This window comes from Myodes glareolus, chromosome 6 (assembly GCF_982192425.1).
Source record: "Myodes glareolus chromosome 6, mMyoGla1.1, whole genome shotgun sequence".
NCBI classification, from domain to species: Eukaryota; Metazoa; Chordata; class Mammalia; order Rodentia; family Cricetidae; genus Myodes; species Myodes glareolus.
This window is the reverse complement of record NC_142031.1, coordinates 40158663-40177338: the sequence shown is the minus strand read 5'-3', so window position 1 is coordinate 40177338 and position 18676 is coordinate 40158663. Positions and strand designations below refer to the sequence as shown.

Genomic DNA, 18676 nt, shown 5'->3' with positions numbered 1-18676 from the left:
GACAGCAGCCCACCACCCCACCACCACCACCAAAGGGCGGTGGCAGTGACACCTCCCAGACGGTGCAGGAGAGCAGAGTCATCTGGGGTGAGGCCTGTATGAAGTCCTTGGGGAGGTGTGATGGGGACTTTTGTTGTTTTTTTGCCTCCCACCTTTCCTACCTGGATCAGGACGATTGATTTACCACCTTCTCAGGGGACCTTGGACTGAAATGGGTCTGGGGAGGTCTGGGTGAGGACCACGTGCCCAGCATTTTCTTTGTCTGAGAAAGAGGGGCTATTAACCCTCTTTGACAGTGCAGTACCACCTCCCATGTCTCGGCACACCTCTCTTCTTTGCTTCTTGACTGATATTCCAAGGCAGTCCAGGGTGGCTTTCTTTAAAGTCCTAGCCTTTGTCTCCCAGCCACCGTTCTGCCCTTTCCTCCCAAAGTCCAGCAAGTGAGCCCACTCAGGTCTCCCCAACAGCTGTCGCTGACTGCTGGGGGTTTCCTCTGTACTTTCAGGAAGTACGTGAAATATTTTGATTTCTGTGGCATGACTGGTATCAATAATACAGAGAAGCCACTGGCACTCCTTGCCACACCTCGTGCCTGACTGAAGCTTGTCTTGCCTTCAGTGGTATTTTCTTTCCTGAAGTCTTGTGATATTTGAATTTGCTGGTGGCCTCTGGGAGACCTTTGGGTGGAGCACTGGCGTTTATTTGCTGGCCTGGTGGGCTTTCTCTATAGCTCCTCAAGCAGCATCACGCTTGATGCTTGCTTGGCCTGGTGGTTTTCTTAGTATCCCCCACAGAAGAAGCAGCTGGGGTGGGGGGTAGAAAAGATGTGCGATATTGGGAGGGGTTGCAACAACAACGTGATGTTACCTCCCGAAACAGCCACACCCTGAAGAACTGAGACGTCCAATGACTTTTTAAATGACTGTGAGAGTTGCCCCTCGGGTCTACTGCTACCCTCCGCACCCAAGATTGCTGGGATTTGGAGCAACTTGAAAAGGTCAAGGATGCTTCCAATCTCATCCCTAAACCACGACATAAACTCAACATGAATTATTAGCACCGATTTTAATCAACAATTCCTGGTTCACATTAACAATACCCTTTATGGAATATTAGCGGGTGTAAACAAACTGAAAACCAGCCACATCTTTGCCTCAGAAGGAAATCTCATGATGATGTAGGGGAGTTACAGTCTTTAAGAATATAACTTGTTCTCATATGTTTATACATATATTTGTATTTATGATGCAAGGAAATAATCAGTTCAACCCAATATTCTACAGAGGTAAAGGGGGAGGAGCTGGGGGTGGGGCTGGGATCCCAGTTCATAGTACACCAGATCTCGGTTCCTAAGCTAATTAACTGCACATTGCTGTTGCAGAGGTTTCAGTAACACGTGACATGTGGATTCCCAAGCACCATGGAGAACACTAAATCAATGGTGATTCCCTTCTGTCCTTGGGGTGCTCTTTAAGAGGATGTGAGCACTCTGCAGTGTTCCAGCTGGGTTCCCAGAGGAACTTTGCATTTTGATGCTTTCATTCCATGTGAACAGCTCCCCCTTATTTTATGTACTGGGGTTCCAGATAAAACAAAATTGAATAATATGTGGGCTTATTGTTAATAAAAAACCACCAATCCAGTCCTCCACCCTCCTCTATAGAACTACAGAGGGAATGCTCCTTGCCCAAGGTCAAAAGACCAGCTGAAGAAAATGAACTCAGGATGTTCGGTCCGATGGATCCACGGTCAAGGACCCGTGATGGTTACACTGGGGCTATCTCTTTAAGGCTTCCTTAGCCCTCTGGTCTGAGCTTGTGTGACGGTTCTGTTCATAAGTTCCATTTCCTTCCTGTGATCAGGCTTTGCAAAGTTTTGTCAGCCACATCAAAGAATATTTAAGGAAGACCTATCGCTGTGTTTAAGGATGGAGAGGGAGTGTCTTCCTGTCTTTATGGTCCCAATCATCCAACCAGAGTTACTGGGACAAGCTGATGCTGTTGATGTCCTTTCTGCCACTGGCCATGAGTGCAACTGTGACCTGTTCCCTCCGCAGCCCCTGTCCCCTCCAAAAGCAGCAGGGGCTCCTCCCCCTTCTCTCTTTCCTCTCGCCCTCCTCTCCTCCTGCTTTAACTTAAGTACCTGGCATCTAAGGCCACTCATAGAACGCTGATTTGTTGAAGGAGCCCAGAGGCTCCAGAAGCCCTGGATACAAAGAAGGGGTGTAGCAGAGCCATCTGAGGATGGAAGTATCTGGGCATCAGGCAGGCTTGTGCCCAGTGGGCAAAGCTCTATGAGTGTGCATCCATTTGAGAACCTTCCTTCTGGCCGCTTGTCTTCCTCCTAATTCCCTGTGCTCAACCAGGGAGAAATTAAGAGAGTCAGTGTAGTAGCAAGTGAACTTTATTAAGTAGAGCCTACTTGGTGTCTTCATGGGCATGGGGCTTGTTTAGGATTTGCCTCCTACCTCTTGTTTTTAAATAGGGTCTCGTATGCCTAGGCTGGATTCAGACTCCTATATGTGCTAGGCAAGCACTTTACTAACTGAGCCAGTCGGCACTCTTGTCTCTCAAGGCCTAAATGTGAATGAATTTCACACTGGAGACAATGTCCATGAGTAAGCTGGTAGAGGGGTACACAGAGATTGCTCTGTGATTCGGGAGAATGTGCCCTTTTGAAGTATCCCAAGGAGCAAGTACTCATTGTCCCTGACAGAGTTTTGGCCAAGGTTCAGACTTGGCAGAGTGGACCCAGAGCCTCCTAGCCACTGTGTGGTTAGAAGACCCAAACCCACCTTACTACAGGGGAAAAGGAAAATCTTCATCCGGTGAAAATGTGTGAATATCTAATGGATATACTGCGAAGAAAGTTATTTCTGCCTTGCACGGCTTCTAGGATCACTTATTGTCTCTGCTGTGCTGAAGATGGAACTCAGGGTCAGTGTGTGCTGGGCAAGGCACGGGCAAGGCAAGGGCCAGGCATGGGATCAGCACACGGTAGGCACAGGCTAGGCATGAGCTAGGCATGGGATCAGCAAAGTGTAGGCATGGGCTAGGCACGGGCTAGGCAATGGCTAGGAACAGGCTAGGCAAGGACCCTACCACTGGCTACACCTGCAGTCCTTTTGTGTATTTTTTTAAATGTTAGTTTCTGGGGCTTGGGACACAGCTTATTTGTTAAAGAGTCCTTGCCTAGGATGCGCTGAGCTCTGCGTCTTATAAACATGGTAATCTCCGTACTCAGAAGGTGGAGATAGGGGGGTCAGGAGTTCAAGGCTGTCCTTATCATGTTTAAGACCAGCCTAGGACACAGGAAACGTGTCTCTAAACAAAACAAGGAGCTAGTAAGATGACTCACTGAGTAAAGGAGCTTGCCTGACAACTTGAATTTGATTTCCAGGACCCACATGGTAGTTGAAGAAGAAAGCCAGCTCCCCAGAGTTGTCCTCTGATCGCCACATGAGCCATTACACAAACATCCGTACATTCACACAAACCAAAATCTAATTTAAAGGGGTGGGGTGGGGTCTAGTGTGATGGCTGAGCAGGTAAGGGTACTTGTTGCTAAACCTAACGACCTGAGTTCGGTTCCTGGGACCCATGTGGTGGAAAGAGAGAGCTGACTCATGCAGGTTGTCCTCTTAACCTCAACATGGCACATACATGCATAAGATGTGAGCATAACTCTTCAAACAAAAACCATTAGTTTTAGGGAAGTACAAAGTGACGCTGAAGTCTGGCTGGATCCCAGGAGTAGGATTTGGAGCATGGCGGCATCCGTTCTGGGTCAGGGGTGTAAAGGAGAGGGGACTGGGAGGGTGCCTGTGGGCTGTGCTCAAGCTGTTCCCCCACTGTTGCAAAACAAATGTGAAGAGACTGAACCCTCAAACAGAAGCTTGCCTTTTTCTGGGGCTTGTTCTTAAAATCTGGAATACAGAAAGATAACTAGCAGAGAGTTCTTGCTTGTTGGGGATGTGTTTCCTGGTGCAGCTGTGTGGGACATTGTAAAAAGCAGGGTGAATGTTCAGTTGAATTGAAAGAGGAAAGATGGTGCTTGGAAGAGAGCACGTGGGTTCTAGTATCCTCACTGAACTTCCCCATTGCTAGAGTCCAGAGGCAGGGGTGAGAGCTGAGATGGCCAGCATCACCTGAGAGGTCCTAATAACTCCAAGAATCGATACACTTCAAGGCTGTTTCCTTCCCCACCTGGCTCCAGAGTGTCACAAGGGTTTATAAATATAAGATCCCTGCAGGAAGTGACAGTACCAGCTTAGGTGACACCACAGCTCTTTGTTCACTGATCCGCCTGCATGCTAGGAAGGGGCCCTGGGACCTCGTAAAATCTATCAGTGGAATTCGCTGGCAAGGGAGGGTCTGAGTGGTTATGTCCAAGTCAGCTCCTCCTTTCTGAAAAGAGCCACCCTGAGAGAGTGTACTGTTTGATGACAGAAAAGCTATGAAAATCAAGAAGATGGCTCTGTCCTGGTTTCTTTGTGTAGCAGCTCTAATTGTCCTAGAACTCTCTCTGTAGACCAGGTTGGCCTCCAACTCACAGAAATCCACCTGCCTCTGCCTCCCGAGTGCTGGGATTAAAGGTGTGCACCACCTCTGCCCGGCTCTAGTTATTGCTGTAATAAAACGCTGAACAAAAGCAACCCAGTGTGTGGGGGGCGGGGTACATTTTATCTTACATTCCAGGTAACAGTTCATCATGGAGGGAAGTCAGGGCAGGAACTCAAGGCAGAAACCTGGAGGCAGAAATTGAAGCCATGGAGAAGTGCTGCTGCTTACTTACTTGATTTCATTTTATTTCTTTTCTTTCTTTCCTTCTTTCTTTCTTTCTTTCTTTCTTTCTTTCTTTCTTTCTTTTTTTTTTTTGTGGCTTGCCTAACTACTCTCTTATACAATACAGGACCACTTGCCCAGGGGTGGCCCTGGGCTGGGCTCTCCCAATGTCAATCATGAGTCAAGAAAATGTCCCCATAGATTTCCTGTAGACAATCTGATGGAGGCAATTCCCCAATTGAGGCATCTTCCTCTCAGGTGTCTCTTGTTTGTGTCAAGTTGACAGAAACTAACTGGCACAGACCCAGACGCAAGCCGAATGAGCCTGTGCAGGGTACATCCTCCACAGTGGACTGCAAAGGCACCGTATATTACAGCCACTTCCTCGACAGTGCACTGCAAAGGCACCATATATTATGGCCACTTCCTTGCCAAGTTTATTTTCGCTACACACACATACACACACACACACACACACGCACATTCCCACGTGTAACCCCCAAAGTATAATGGCAGAATCATTAGATAGGTGAAGAATATGTTCCTCTTCCTACTGGGCTGGAGAATGCCCCCAAAGGATTGGAAGAGGAACACTTACACAGTGTGTTCTGAGCTCGAGGATCTCATCTGCCATCACACAGTACATACACTACTGTACTTTTGAGGTGTTTTAGTTCTCATCCAAGCAGTATCCTAGGAATATAGGGGGAAAGTGTGTGCGCGCGCACATGTGCGTGTGACACAATTGGAGTGTTAGAAGAAATATTTTCTTATTTTCAATTTTTTTCGGTGATAGTGATCAAACCTAGAACCTTGTATGTTTTACCATTCATCTACACCGCTAGCCCCAGAAGAAATCTTGTCGGGTATCTTGTTACAGCCCTTCAAGCATGGGCATAGATGCCTAGAGCAGACATTGTGCTGCCGTCTCTTATGATCCCTGTGAGGCTGCACAGAGTACTGTCTGGAGGAAAAGCCTGCAGTGGGAAGGAGTCTAGTCCTTTCAATGGTTCCTTCAGGGATGATGGAATTAGTTGCTCCAGGTTTGATTGCCATTTCTACCCCATCTTTACTAGATTTGTGAGTGGAAGCATTCCCTTCCTGAGTTAAGATACCTTCCCAGAGTCTGTCTGTCCTTCACCAGCAGCCACTGCCAGTCCCTCTCTGCACGGCACACCAGGGCCTTTCAGTCACCTGGCATTTGAAGGCCAGAGATGCTGCTGGCTGTCCAGCCTAGAGGCTCTGTATGGCTGCCTCTTCCCTCTTACAGCAATCATGCATAATTTCCATTTTATCTTTCCATAAATTTTATATTATTTAGTTAGCTTAAGACAGTGTTTCATGTGTCTTAGGCTGGTCTGAAACTATGTAGCAGAGAATGATCTTGAGCTTCCAAAGCTCCTGCCTTTACCTCTCAGGTACTAAGATCTGCGGCGCTAACCCAAGGCTCTGTGCTCTCTTCCTACCGAATGAACATCCCCTGTGCCTCCTTTCCTTTTCCTTCCACCAGTCACAATTCAGTTATATTTTGCCATAGGCATTCTCCTTTGTTCTAATTCTGTTTAGTTAGTTGGAGTTTTTTTAATTAAAAAAATTGAGTGTATGGGTGTTTTGTCGGCATGTCTGTCTGTGCACTGGGTGCACGCCTGGTGCCCTTGGTTCCCCTGGGGCTGGGATGACAGACAGTTGTGAACTGCTGGACGAGTGCTGGGAATGGAACCCCAGTCTTCTGGAAGAGCAAACCGTGATCTTAACCAACGAGCCACCTCTCCAATCCCAGTTAGTCATTTTTAAAGTCAGGGTCTTGCTGTGTAGTCCAGGTTGGCCTTGAGGGCTGAGTGTAGCCCAGGGTAGCTTTCAATTTTTAATCTTCCTGCCTCTGCCTCCTCAGTGTGAACAGCCAAGCTCCATGCCCCCTGGCTACCCTTATACACATTTTTTTAAACCTACTTATGGAAAACAATGGGCAGTGCTTTAGGGGGAAATGATGGGCAGCCGTTTAGGCTGAAGACCAAGTTTCCCATTCCAGACTACCCTGCCCTGTCTCCCTCCACTAAGCCTGAAGAAAAGGCGAATGACTTAGGTCTAGATACGTGCTTTGGTGGGGGGGGATCGTCTTTTGCTTTTTTAAATTGGAAATATCTCCCTCACTCCCCTTTCTCTTCCTTTTCTTTCTTCTGTTCTGAAGTAAAATGTCACTTGAGGAGAGCTTGAGAACACTGAGGAATGGGAGCCAGGGTAGGGTCATTGTTGTGTCCGTTCTTCACGTGTGGCTCTAATTTCTTCCTCATTGAATTAGTCACATTCCTTGTTGTTGTGATCAAATATTTGACCAGAAGCAACTGATGGGAGGGTGGATTTATTTGGCACACAATTTGAGGAAATACAGACCATCATGGTGGAGCCGGAGGTGGCTAGTTACTTTGTTTCCACAGTCAGGAAGCAAAGTGAACAGGAAATGGGATGGGGCTATGAAATCTCAGGCCTGCCCCCACCGACTCACTTCATCTCTCAAAGCTCTCCCTCCTAAAGGTTCTACCATCTTCCAAAACAACACCACCAGCTTGGGAACCGTGTGTTCAAACACACTGGCTTACAGTGGACGCTTTAGATTCAACCATAATATCCATGAAACCTTGGTCCCCTGACTGAATAAAGCTGCCCTCTAGGTTTCCAGGGTAGAACTGTCATTGTATCGTCTGATACTCCGACTGTGCATTTACTGCTCCTGGGAGGACATACCTGTTTTGTTGTTCCCTCGTCTGCGGTAGGTGGCTGGTAAGCTCCTGTTGTATTGTGGGGGAGCTAGGACCCTCTTTCCTCAAAGACTGGCCCCAGCCGCATGGACTTCTGGAGTAGCTGGGAAGACAGCATTCAGGGCTTCACCCAAGACCTAAGGAATCTGCATTTTTACGAAATCCTCACACAGCTCGAGAAGTTTGCTGAGTCAGGAGATAAGCTACATCATAACCCATATGAAAGAAAAAGGGACAGATAATCTCAGGCTGCTGATTTGGCTGGAGAACTGGGATTCAGGCTCCTCACCTCTCAGGGAGAACTAGTTCTAAGAGTCGCACCCTAACTTTTAATGAGTTTCACATGATGTGATTGGGTTCCACTAACCTAGTGCTCAGGGCTTAGAGCAGTGTGGTTCTCAACCTCCCTAAGGCTCTGACCTTCTACTACAGTTCCTCCTGTCGTGGTGGTGACCCCAACCACAAATTATTTTCATTGCTAACTTCATAAGTGTAATTTTGCTCCTGTTATGAATTGTATTGTAATTGAATAATAATAATTGAGTAGTTTTCCCATGGTCTTAGGTGACCCCTGTGAAAAGGTCATTTGACCCCCCAAAGGGGTCATGACCCACAGATTGAGAACCGCTTACCTAGTGCCTTTCAAAGACAGGCTGATTAACTGTGAGCAATAAAAATAGGCTTTGTCACCACTGAGGTTTACATGGGCAAGACAATGCCTGCCATACAGAATATCAGGCTAGGCAGGTTACAGACACCACTCAGAGGAGAATGTGTGCAGCCTGCCTTGAAAAAGAAGCTGGTTAGACATGACTAATTGGTGCTGGCGTAGATTTCTAAGAACACTCTAGAACCTGTTCTCATGAGCACATGAGATGTAGACCCACTAGTCCATGTGTCTCCAGGCATCTGATCATACTCCAAGCCTGTGTGCTGTGTAATCCTCTTAGCTCTACCTTCAAGACACTAACCATCCAACCATGGCTCCAACCTCTGTGTTAACAGCCTGCTTCTTACTGTTGTTTGGGCCGCTGAGGTGTGGCTCACTGGCAGTGTCTGCCTAGTGTGCACAGTGCCCTGGGTTTGATTTTCAGAACTCTTGAGCAAAACAAATAAACAGAAACAATTCAGGAAACCACCTCGATCCCTGTCCCTCTAATGATTCATTTAAAGTGTGCATGGATAAAGCCAGACATAGTGGCACACACCTTTAATACCAGTACTTGGGATGCAGAGGCAGTGGATTTCTGTAAATTCAAGGCCAGCCTGGCCTACATATTGAGTTCCAGGACAACCTAAATAGTGAGACTTGACCTAAAAAGCAAGATTAGACTGCTGTTTCTGGAAATACTGAAGGAAGGAAAAAAAGGTCTGGAAACGTTTCCTTAATAAAAGTGAATTAGAAAATTAAAGGAAATTCTAAGCCAGACAGGGTCATTCACAACTGTAATCTCAGCACGCAGGAGGCTGAGGCAGGAGGATTTCAACATGTTTGAAGCCAGCTTGAGCTCCATAGTAAATTCTAAGTTAGTCTAGACTCAGAGTAGTTCAGAAACCAAACATAACAAATAAAACATGTAAAAATATGAGGTAACTTATAACAGCACACCTCTTCAAAGGTCTAGCTGAGTTGTTTGTTGTTAACTAGCAAAGGGAAAGATCCCCAATCAGGCAGTCGAGATGCCTGAATTTAAGCCCCAGTTTCCATTCAGCGGCTCCGGGACCCCAGCAGTTTCCCAGAGACGGAATCAGAAGTCATTCATCTTTGTGTCTGAGGTGCCCAGCTAGGGCCTAGCACCAAGGAATGATCAATAATGGACACTGGATTGATGAATAAGTCAGCTAAGTGATGAATTAATGAATTGGTGTTGAGAAAGGGTAGGAGTCCTCACTATTTGCTTTAGTTTGGTTCTTTAATGTCCCCAAAGGCTTCCATGATTGACAGTCAGGTTTGTGCCCAGCACCTGAGAAGGCCAGAAGAACATGCCAAGTACCTCAGTGCTGGGGACTGAACCTGGGTCTTTTTGCCAGACCAGCAAGTATTCTTAACCACTAAATCATTTGTCTGCCCCCCCCCCATTTCTTGAGGCAGGATTTTCACTGATCCAGAATTACCAGGAAGGCTCGGCCACCTGGCCTATAAGCGTCAGCACTGGGCTTACAAGCATGTGCCGCCATGCCTAACTCTTTTTTCAGACGTGGGTCTGGACATGAAACTGAGGTCCTTTATCAACCAAGCTGTGTCCCAAACCCTTGTATTTGTTTGTTTGTTTTTGCTATTGTTTACATTCCCTGAATACTTAATAGACTGGGTGTCTTTTGAGCGTTTACTGGCCATTTATGATGTTAGGAGTATTTCCTAACATGAACTCTCTGCCGACACAAAAATCCTAATCAAGCCAAATCACAACAAGCCAAATTAGAGGATATCCAGGTTTAATGGAATTTCTGCACTCTCAGGTGGCCCGGACGGGGTGGGTCCTCCAAAGATGGAGGCCAGAGACCAGGACTTACATATGTCCTCTTTCCTGTGAAGTACCTGTTCAAATTTGGCCAATTTCCCCCTACTTTCTCATATGTAGGAGGAATTCTTTAAATATCCTGTGTACTATTCCATTGTCGTTTATATGTCACAAATGTCACCTCTCGGTCTGTAGCTTGGTCGCCCATTTTCTTTGTGATGTATTTTGATGTGCAGAATTTTATGGTTTTCATGCCATAGATTTCCAGGTGCCCTTGGAAGCAAGAAGACATAAGATTCCCTGGAATGGGAATTCCCAAATGCAAGCCTTTCAATGAGGGTGCTTTGCCAGGAGCCTCTGAGCCAGGTCTCCGGTTCCTTCCGTACAGTGTTGTTCATAGCCTGTGAAGCTTCCCTCCCTGAACTCATGAGCCTATTGCATTGATCCCAGCTGTTCTACAGTGTCCCCATTCACAGGCCGTTTTCTAAGCCATTATGAGCTGGGTTCATGTGTAACATGAAGCAGGTGCCTGATTTTCCCCATACAGAAAACCAGCTACCCAGTGCCATGTATTAGAAGCGTGTCCTTTCTCTGCGTTTCTGCAGTGTCCAGCCTGCCGTGACTCGGATCCCCTGGTGTGGGTGTTTCTGGACTCCGCTTCATCAGTGAATGCTTTGTCCGCCTTCACACCAGCACCACACTTTCAGTTACCGAAGCTTAGGAAGAGCTTAGCATCTGGCACGGCAGCTTCCCGCCTTGTTCTTCCTCAGGAATGTTAGTGTTTGCTCCTTCATGTGTGCATGCACACGCACGGTACACACAGGCATTTTGTCTGGAAGAGCATGAATGCATGGAACAATGAGAAGCTGCTATTTAGGTTCTCTTTTACCCCATAACTATTCATTGTTTTAAAAGTGTGTGTGTGTGTGTGCCTGTGTGTGTGCCTCTGTGTGTGTGCCTGTGTGTCTGTCTCTGTGTCTGTGTGTATGTCTCTCTCTCTCTCTCTCTCTCTCTCTGTGTGTGTGTGTGTGTGTGTGTGTGTGTGTGTGTGTGTGTGTGTGTGTGGTGTATGGATTGTGAGTGCCCATGGAGGCCAGAAGAGGACAGGCATTGGCTTTCCTGGAGGTAGAGTCACAGGAGGTTGTGAGCCATCTCACATGGATGCTGGAGACTGCTCTCTGGTCCTTGGCGTAAACTCGTTGTCTCTGAGCCATCTCTCCAGTTAATGACTCTCAATAACATTTTATTTTATTTTATTTTTGAAACAAAGTCTCATGCTATGTAGTTCAAGCTGGCCTGAAACTCGCCTTGTAATCCAAGTTGGCACTGACCTCATGGAACTTCTCCTGCCTCGGCTTTCCTCATGGAGTGCTGGGATTGCAGGTGTGACTCCCCTTGCCTGGCTAATTTCATCGTTTTTGCTGTTAGCCCCATGCAAGGCATTTGTTCTGTTTACTCTTGGGTGTTTGGTATTTGTCAATACCAGCATTAAGTGTCTTAATGAACTTGCTATTTTCCAACTGTTTACTAGGGGTTACAGCTTTGCTAAATGTTAGATTCTAGAGGGTTGCTTCTCACCCAGCCGTGTCTTTTGAGGATAGTACAGTGCCTGTCTTTCCAGTCACGACTCCTTCCCCTCCCCTCACAGCAGCGACAGGCGCCCCCAGTGCCTGAAACTAAACGTGGGAAAGGCAGATGTACTGTCCGGGCTACTATGTGTACAAGGCAGTTCACGAGTCTCAGGCAAGGGCCTGGAGATTTAAACACACAAAGACACACAGACAGAGATGCAGGTCATCCTTGAAACAAGAATGCCCCCATTATTGTATTCCAGGGCAGCTTATACAGGGATCCTTAAATGATAGCCACGCCCCAGCCAAAACCACCAGAAACCACTCCCCCGCCATTAGGAACTCCTGAGGGTCTCGTACTCAGAGCAGCAGCAAGCATTACAAGTTGTTCACCAGAAATTCAGGATCTGGGGGTCCACAGCCCCCAACAGGCAGACATGCTTGTTTTGTTCGTGATTAAAGAGGGAATGTTTCTGGGTTTCCCTGTGCTGTTCTTGCTGCAGGCTTTTCTAAAATGCCAGTTAAAATAGCAAAATAAGATGTGTTCAGTGGCTCATTAGACATGGCTGAGGTGACACACGTGCCGAAATTTAGCTACACTGCAGCTAGTAAGGGAGCAAGATGGAAGATGTGTGGAAGATAGAGTAAGAACGTTCAACATATATCTAATGAGAATGCTTGGAAGGGAGACGGAGTAGTGGTAATTAACAATATGTTTAGAAAATGATTAGAAGGAGTTAAGTCCTAAAATAATGTTGACCTAAGGAAAAAAGAGGAATTATATACCTCTGAAGATATCGAATCAAGCAAGAGTGGCTCATGCCTATTATTCCAGCACTCAGGAAGATGAGGAGAGGATGGTCATGAGTTCAAGGTTAGCCTTGGTTACAAAGTAAGTTCCAGGACAGCCTGGGCTAAAGAGTAAGACCTTATCAGGAAAGGAGGGAGGGAGGGAAGAAGGGAGGGAGGGAGGGAGGAAGAAAAAACAGAAGAAAAGAAGGAATTAATCAATAGTTTAGAATCTTCCTGTAGAAAAAGCATGTGTCCCTAATGACTGTACTGGCAGGTTCTACTCACTAGTTCAGGAAGAAACCCAATCATACACACATGACCAGGAAGTCGAGGAAGGCTCGATGGTAAAATTAATCTGCACACTTTGCCACATTAGTGAGACTAATGACAGTCTCACTAGAGGCACTAAAAAAATACAACACATTCATTCATGTTTTCACCATTAGTAAATTATCATCTAACTTTTTGAAGTTACACTTATTTATTTGTATGAACATGCGTGTGGAGGTTGGAGCACAGCTTCTGGGAGTGGATTCTCTCCTTGTGCCGGGGGTTGAAGGCAGGTCATCAGGCATGGAGCCAGTGCCTTTACTGAGCCATTTCAGCAGCCCGTGTTGGGTTTGTCTATCTGCCTTTCTTTCTTTTTAGATAAATGTTACTGTAAAGCCCAGGCTGCTGTGGAACTCACTATAGAGCCCACGTTAGCCTTAGATTTGTCATCTTTTTGCTCCCTCCTCCTAAATGCTGAGATTTTTAGGTGTAATTTTTGCATTCTTGTGATATATTAAAAATCCTATTTGGTTATGCTGCAATAAAACTTGCCTATGTATAATAGTTTTCCTTCTACACATTTTAAACTAATTTTTTATTCCTTTAAATATTGGTACATTTATTTTATACTCTGATTTTTTTTTTTGAGCCAGGAACTCCTTCTAGCCAAGGCTGGTGTGGAGCTCATTCTGTAGACCAGGCTAGCATCAAACTCATGCCTCAGCTTCCTAAGTACTAGTACTTCCTAAGTACTAGGTTTAAGACGTGCACCATCATGCTTGGCTCCATTGTGTTTTTCTAATTTTTAAATTAATTTCTCTTTGGGTGGCATTAGAGGGAGCCATGGCACAACGTGCAAGTCAGAAGACAACTTTCAGGGGTCAGTTCTTCCCTGCCAGCATGAGGGTTCCAGAGGGTTCTGGGCATCAGAGTCAGGTCACCCTCTCACCAGCTGCCACTATGCTACTGGTGAACAGCTTCATTGCTTCTTATCCCATTGTCTCTCAATCAAAGTACATTGTATGGTTGTTTGCATTATTCGCTGAGTTTGTATGGCTTAGGGCTTTTTCTGTAGGAATCTTTGGAGGCCTGGGTTAGAGGTGAGCTCTGCCAGAGTTTGTGCGTGTGTCCAGGGACTCTTCCAATATTGGACAACTAGAAAATAAATTTTTGAGGGATATGCTCGCCTCAAGAGCCACAGGCCATCCAACAAAAACCTCAGTGGAAAACGTGGGAAGCATCCCTTCAAGTTATTGGTCAGGAGAGTCTAAGAGACCCCCAAACAAGGGAGTTGCCATTGCACCCAGTTGCCCCCCCCCCAGAACTTTTCTGATATTGGAGTTCTTCATATGTTTTCATTACATTTTTACGTATTTATTTTGAGAGTGCGCACATGTGTGTTTATTTTGAGAGTGCACGCATGTGTGTATGTGTGTGTATGCACGCACATGTGTGCACATGCATATGGAGGTCAGAGGACAACTTTCAACAGTCAGTTCTTGCTTTCCATCATGTGGGTTCTGGGGATTGATCTCAAATAGTTTTGTCAGTAGGCTCCCATACCAGCTGAGCCAACCTGCTGTCTCTGATCATGGGGTTCTTTGGAGTCAGTATTAGTTCTCTGAGTCCGCTATAACAAAGTATCACAAGCTAGGTGGTTTAAAATGAGAGACATTTATTCTCACAGTTCTGAGGTCCAGAAACCTGAAGTTAGTGCAGGTGGGGCCACATTGGTGCTGGAGACTTGGGAGGGGGGGATCCTGCACCTGCAGGATTGTCAGCAAGCTTTTGCCTTTCTGTATCTGTTGCCACCTGACCTTCTCCTTACATGTCTGTCTCCTGTCCTCTTCTTCGGAGAACACGAGTCATACTGGATTAGAGCCCTCTGTAATAGCATTGCCTTTACTCTGCTGCCAACTAAGATCATGTTCAAAAGTCCTGGGTGTCAGGACTTTAGTATATCTTCTGGAGGGACAGAAATTGATGCATGGCAGACTCTAATCCTTAAAGAGAGAGAGAGGCTATGGAAAGTGTGTTCTAGGGACTCATATCACCTTACCGATGTGGGACTCCCCTCTGTATGCTAGGAATATGTTTTATTTAATTTGGTTAATAAAGAAACTGCTTTGGCCTATGGCAAGGCAGAATAAAGGTAGGCGATAAAACTAAACTGAATGCAGGGAGAAAGAAGTTTCTGCGTGATTTTGTTATCGGAGACTGCCTTTTAATTTCCCAGACACCCAGACCCAAATAATCACACCGAAACTATATTAATTACAACATTGTTTGGCCAATGGCTCAGGCATTTGCCTAGCTAATTCTTACATCCTAAATTAATCTGTTTGTATTAATCTATGTATCACCATGAGGCTGTGGTTTACCGGTAAGGTTCTGGCATCCTCCTCCTTCGGCAGCTATATGGCGTCTTCCTGACTCCGCCTTCTTTCTCCCTGCATTCAGTTTAGTTTTTCCTCCTACCTATATTCTTCCCCGCCACAGGCCAAAGCAGCTTCTTTATTAACCAATGGTAATAAAGCATATTCCTAGCATACAGAAGGGGAATCCCACGTCACCTTGCCTGGGAATTTATCAGAACTGTGTGTTCTCAGAACACTGCCCCAAGGACACTGAATGAAAGTGCCTGAGGGTGGAGCCCAGGGAGCTGTGTGTTAATAACGTGGTCTGAAAGCTCCATGCATCACCTTAGAGCACATCTCCTGTGCTCGCCACACATGATGGCTTGTACTCTGAAGTCCAATACTTGACTCCGACTCTTCCTTGACTTGCCTTTGACCTCCCGGGCATCGCTACATTAATATGTTTGCTTAGCAAATTGTTTATGCTGATGACATCTTCAAATCTGAAAAATCTTTGATACAGAAATATCAGAAAAATGGTGCAATGAACAGTGTGTCATTCTTATTTCAACAACACTATTGCTTTCTGCATAATTACACATGTTTTTTCCCGTTGAAGCATATGAGTACCTGTAGCATCCCATGGTTACCAATACGCTAGTCTCACTCAAGGACAGGATTGTTCTGTGACAGTGGCACGTGCATTTGTTTGTCTCTGGGCTTCTTTATTCTTAAGGAAAAAGGAAAAAAGGCTGAAGGTTCCGTCTCCCCAAAAACTTCTACTTATATATCTCTATCTTTTTGTATTCATCACATTAAAATAAAAATGGAGGCATTAGGAGTATGTGTTTATGTTTGGATTTTTGAGACAAGGCATCATTTGGCTTAGGCTGCCCTTCAGCATGCTATATAGCTAAAGATGTCTTTCAGCTCCTGATCCTCCTGTCTCTGCTGCTTAAGTGGTGGGAGGATGTGTCTGCACCACCAAGCTTCCTTTATAGCATAGTTTATAAACTAATTTAAAATGACAGTAAAGAGTCAGTGAGATGGATCAGTAGGTAGAGGCAGTGACTGCCAAGCTGCCTCCCTGAGTGATCCCGGGGACCCACACGATGGAGGGAGAAAAATGACTGCTGGTCACTGTCCTCTGGCTTCACACAGGTACCATGGCAAACACTAGCACACACATAAACACACACTCATACAGGGGGAGGGGAGAAGGATAAAGGGAGGGAGAGAGGGAGAATAAGAGAATAAATACATTTCAATAAAAAACAATCTTACCAGAACAAAAGAACAATGTCAAGAAGAGGACATTGTACCTTCCTTCAGGCCTCTTTTATATCAAGATTTATTGTGGGTTTTTTGTTTGTTTGTTTTTGTTTTTAAAGACAGGGTTCCTCTGTGTAGCTTTGGAGACTGTCCTGGAACTGGCCCTGTAGACCAAGTTGGCCTCAAACTCACAGTGGTCTGCCTGCCTCTGCCTCCCGAGTACTGGGATTAAAGGCCTGCACCACCACCGTCTGGCTTCAAGATTGATTGTATTGGTCTTTTGGAAGCTATGATTTGTTTTGTCATTCAGCATAAAAAAAAATGAGACTCATGAATATTGCCTTTAATCTCATCATATAAATCCTTCTGGGCTGGAGAGGTGGCCCAGCAGGAAGACACTGGCTGAGCAAGCATGAGCCCCTAAGTTCCATTCACAGCATCCATGTTGCCTCTTACCTCAGCACTGAGGAGGCACAGATCCTAAGACTTGCCGGCCAATCTGACTCAGTGATGCGCTCCAGTTTGTCTCAGAAAATAAGGTGGAGGATATGGCAAGATGGTCTATAAGGTAAAGGAATTGGTGACCTGAGTTCAATCCCTGGAACCTACCTGGTAGACTCTTCGAAGTTGTCATTGACCTACACAGATATGCCGTGTAAATATGCATTCATGCATGCGTGTTTGCATTGGCATGTGTGCATGCAAGCATAAATGGACTTTTCTGGTTGGCTCAGGGCATATGACTCAGCGCTGCATGTGCTGGGTGAACACTCTCCTGCTGAGCTCCATCTTCATCCCTGAGCCTGAGCACCTGCCGAGCGATTTACAGTAGCTGTTTTCCATGCTGGAGTGAGGCAGGGTATCTTGTCTGATGCTGCAGGAAACCATGACCCCTTCTTTATCCTTTATGTTTGAGGTTTGAAGACATCACTTTTATTTTAAAGTATGACATGCTGGCTCAAAGATGTCTCAAGCGACATTGGCTTCTGGGGAGTCTTGATCCAGCAGCTCAGCACTGGTGCCAAATCAGCGGGTTCCCTGTTCGCTCTTCTGCAGCCCTTGGTGCCTACTATATTGATATGACATGACCCCTGGCAGCAATGGGCTTTGAATTCATCTGAATTCATAGTAGGGATCTGAGATGCTTCTTCTGCAGAAGCCCCCTAGAAAGCATCTTCTAGTTTGATGACAAAGCCTGCCAGTCTACCGTTCCTATGGCTGAGAGATGGGACACCAGCCAGGACCCACCAACCATCTGAGGATAGCCCTGGTGCTGGTGTTTTCTTTCCTGGATGGCTCAGCTCTGGCCAGCCTGCTCAACTTACCTGGGCCAGCCCCATCTCGGAGAGCCTGGGATCATCCTGGGCCAGTCCATTCCCTGCAGGATCCTCCAAGCATGGCAGGCTCAGCACTTCCCTGGAGGCCAGCTCACCCACCTTAATGCAGCTCTGGGTGGAGAGGTAGTTTCCTTGCAGGGCCTGGGCAAATTCCCCAGCTGACACGGATGCCTAGGCAGCTGAGCTGCTGACACCGCACTGGCAGGAATGTGAGGTCAGCTGTGGTCTTTGCATGTCTGCCACCAGGCTGGGTGAAGTCACTTAGGGTGGGAGCTCAGATCTCAGGAGGAAATTCTGGAAAAGTTTCCTGGGTAGAGAGTCAGAACCAGTTGCTGTGGGTTTGTCTTTCATATTTTCTAAGTTTCATTTGGACACTTAGCGGTTTCTAAACTGTCTTCTTATATGTTGTGGCATCCAGGGTCATGGATATGCTGGCTGGAGAGAAGAAACCAGCTTGTGGGTTTGCAGGGTTTTAGGCTGGGATCAGTTGCCAACACTTAAGATAGAGAAATACAATTCCAGAAAAAAAAAAAAACTCTTGAACAATAAGAAGTTCTGGCTTGGGGAAGTAGCTTTGTGAGTCAAATGCTTGTTTACAATGTGTGAAGTTCCACTTCTGGTCCTCTGCATCTCATAAACTAGACAGGGATGTGTACCTGCCATCCAGCACTTAGGAGGTGGAGTAGGGAGGATAGGAAGTTCAAGTTCACCCTCTGCTACGAAGTAAAATTGAGGCCAGCCTGGGATGCATGAGACCCTGTCTCAAAAGACAGAAGTTCTGAATGATTCCAGCAGGGCAGCACTGACTGAGCTTTGGGCGGCTGCCCCTGGGGCACAAGCTCCCTAGGACAGGGACTGAAGTCTGCTAGTGGTAACAAGTGTCCCGGCTCATCCCTCTCTTTTCCATCACTAGCCTAGACCTTGAGCCTGTATTTCAAGAGCAGCTGAGGGAAGCAAAAAGCATCAGCGTTTTGCCAGTGAGGTCACAATGGCTCAGACCGGTTTCAGCATGTTATGTAGAAAAGTAGTCATGGCCTGATTCAGTCCTGGCTCTGCTGCCCAGCAGCTCGGTCAC

The 18676-nt window shown here is 46.3% G+C and overlaps 1 protein-coding gene across 2 annotated transcripts in view; it reads left to right on the top strand.

The window, feature by feature from the left end:
- Positions 1–18676, top strand: part of Reep1 (receptor accessory protein 1) — a 104819-nt gene that overhangs the window by 843 nt on the left and 85300 nt on the right. The gene's annotated exons all lie outside the window — the stretch shown is intronic.